This window comes from Homalodisca vitripennis, chromosome 2, assembly GCF_021130785.1.
Source record: "Homalodisca vitripennis isolate AUS2020 chromosome 2, UT_GWSS_2.1, whole genome shotgun sequence".
In the NCBI taxonomy this organism is placed as follows: domain Eukaryota; kingdom Metazoa; phylum Arthropoda; class Insecta; order Hemiptera; family Cicadellidae; genus Homalodisca; species Homalodisca vitripennis.
The window spans coordinates 89,118,363-89,121,201 of record NC_060208.1 but is presented as its reverse complement, the minus strand read 5'-3'; the positions used below and the strand labels follow the sequence as shown (position 1 = coordinate 89,121,201).

Below are 2,839 nucleotides of genomic sequence, written 5' to 3'. Positions count from 1 at the left end.
AATAATAAACCTGATCATACTTTCCTTGATAAAGACGATATATGTTCAGTCTTCGGCACGTTCTGTCAAAGATGTTGTAACATATAACGATAGCAAATGTCCCAAATCCTATTATCCTTTCAAACCTTCCAAAGTCAATAACAAACTTTAAACAAAGAAGCGTTGCGGAAAGTTAGGGGAAAGTTATAACTACCACTAGCGTGATAGCCGCTGTAACTTTAATTCATATTTTTATGTTAACATCTGTTCTCTTGTTTTAAACATATTTCAACAAGTAAGTGGTTATAACCATTTTATAATTATAGGAACTGTAAGACTCAAAATTAAACAAGAATTAGTCAAATTCGTTTAAAAACGAACTCGAATATTCCTTGTAACGTTTAATATTAAAGGCTTTAAACAAAGCATATGCTTAATATTGGTGAGCTATAATAACTGTAGCTATAACTATAACTCATATGATGTATCATGTAAAACGAAAAAACAGACAACACAATATTCGGTTAATACAATACACGAAAACGGGTTGTCAAGTTATTGCCGTTTTCAGCAAACAGAGTTTTATAGATATCTAAGGAATCAAACTTCGTCTCTTTTCTCACACGAGCACCTGGTTTAAAATGTCTTTGATAAATAAATAATAAAATCATTTCCTTGCTTGATATACATTAATGTGCTAGGAAATCAAGTTCAATATTTACAGTTTTTAATATTTCACCGTTTTAGCAACTAGCCTAACAAAGTTTTCTTCATTTTCTTTTTTTGTAAAAAGAGACATTTCCATACTGATATGATATATGATTTTATGAGCAAATAATAAAAATTCACAACAATCTGTGGAAATGTTAAAGTAAATAACGTTTTTATTAGACAGCAGATACTAAAACCCGGAGTGTTGACCTCCTTTTTATTGCACCATTGGTATGTTACACCGTAACGCAATAAATTTCTTCAGCATGGGCCCAAATTTCACATTAAAGCTGTTGCATCTTTCATCCAATTTTGTTAAACAAGGTAGTATTGGATTTGGGATGCAGCAAAAAGTATATGGAGTAGTTTTTCCTATATGCCTTTTAGGTTTTTATTTTTTACTTAGTCAAATTTAAAATGTAGCCTCTAATAAACTTTTATCGCATTATTATTGTCACATTAAAATATAATAAACAATATTCAGTTGTTATGAAAATATCTGTAAGGCTGAAAAAAACATGAAAGCATGTTAATGACATACTTTTATATTAGTAAATATTTTCCCTCTTTCTTATTTCTTGTTATCTCTAAATATTATAATATGGCAATCATAACTATATTTTTCTAACTGTGTAACTATTGAAATAGGATCATACATATAAATTCACGTGATATAGAAAACTAATAATCTAGTGGTGAATTTAAACCATAATGTTGTCGTTTACTATTTTACAAAATAAAAAAATGAAAATCCTATTCTTAACTAGTTAACTAGATATTAAATGAACAAATTTAAATACAACTTAACTAAATATGTTTTCAATTTGTAAATTTAACTTATAATTTACTATATTGGTTGGCTAGTAGCTAGTATAATAATGATACAGTATTCAGTAACATGTACTTCTTTAAAATTTTGAAATACCCTGCACATATATTCATAAATAAAAAATTTTAACGCAATATTGACCATAGAAAAGTATTTTATTAGGTAAGAGAGAAATTTATTTTAGTGATAACCGCACTTTTTCTAACACTTCATCCAATTAACCTGACTCAATAAGTATTTAGTTTTCAATAAGCAATAATCGCACCTCAGATGAAAGTCATTGATTACGATATTTTCACTGCATGAAGTTTGGTTTTGTTTTGTAACTGGACGTTTTAAAATTACGAGAAAATCTTGTTTCCGTCTCTAAAAACACTTTACCTACCGAAGACGAAAGTGATGTAACAAGCTCCAGCAGTAGCTTCATTGAGATGACGGGAGACAGCTGTAGGATGCCGTTATTTGAACGAATAACTTAAACTCAATTACAGTTAAAGACAAGGTACTGCAATGTAGCTAGACACCCAATCACGTATCGTGTAACAGTCCTCGCTTATTTTATTTTATTTCCAACGGTATACCATTTTACAATGTGAGAAAAACTTACAAGATACCTGTAGCTACACTAGTTTTTAAGTTCATGCAGTATTTACATTAACAGTTTGAATGTCTTACAAACTATAAAACAAAAAGACCCATAGTTGTATACAAGACATAGACAGGAAAAATAAAAATATAATATGTGATATGTAATATACAGACACAAAAAAAGGTAAAAAACGGGCAAAGAGAAAAAACAACAATAACATTAATGTAAACTCTGAAAATTACGGTAAAATGTTATAAGTTAAACAAAAAGAATAGAATATGTAGTGAAATAACAGTAACATACTTTTAAGTAGAAACAACTGTTGGTGCAATTGATATCACCAGATGCTTCTACATCATGCAAAGATCGATTCCGTGTCAGCCACTTTGAAGGTAGCTTCAGTTAAAAAAAAGTCTTCATCTATACATATTTCGCAGCCGATTCTCTGCATCCTAGTTATTGCGCTGTTCTCTGAAGAACGTATGCAGCTGCAACATCACGAAAAGCTCCTAAGATCTAAAGACTCCTAGGTTGATCGTTTCGAGCAGTTAAAAGCAGTAGATGAGAGCATTTAATAACTTCTAGGGGAACATGACATCCTGGATCCTTCTTCTAGCTTCAAGTAATACCAAGCCCATGTCCGATGCTCTTTCTTCGTAATGAAGGCCATGCATAACTCCAACAATTCTTAAAAGCATGTCTTGAATTTGATGAAGAGCCCTGATGTGGCC

The 2,839-nt window shown here is 30.6% G+C and overlaps 1 pseudogene; it reads right to left on the bottom strand.

Annotated features, from left to right (window-relative positions):
* Nucleotides 1-1,701: 1,701 nt before the first annotated feature.
* Nucleotides 1,702-1,829, bottom strand: LOC124356372 (annotated as a pseudogene).
* Between the last annotated feature and the right edge of the window lie 1,010 nt (nt 1,830-2,839).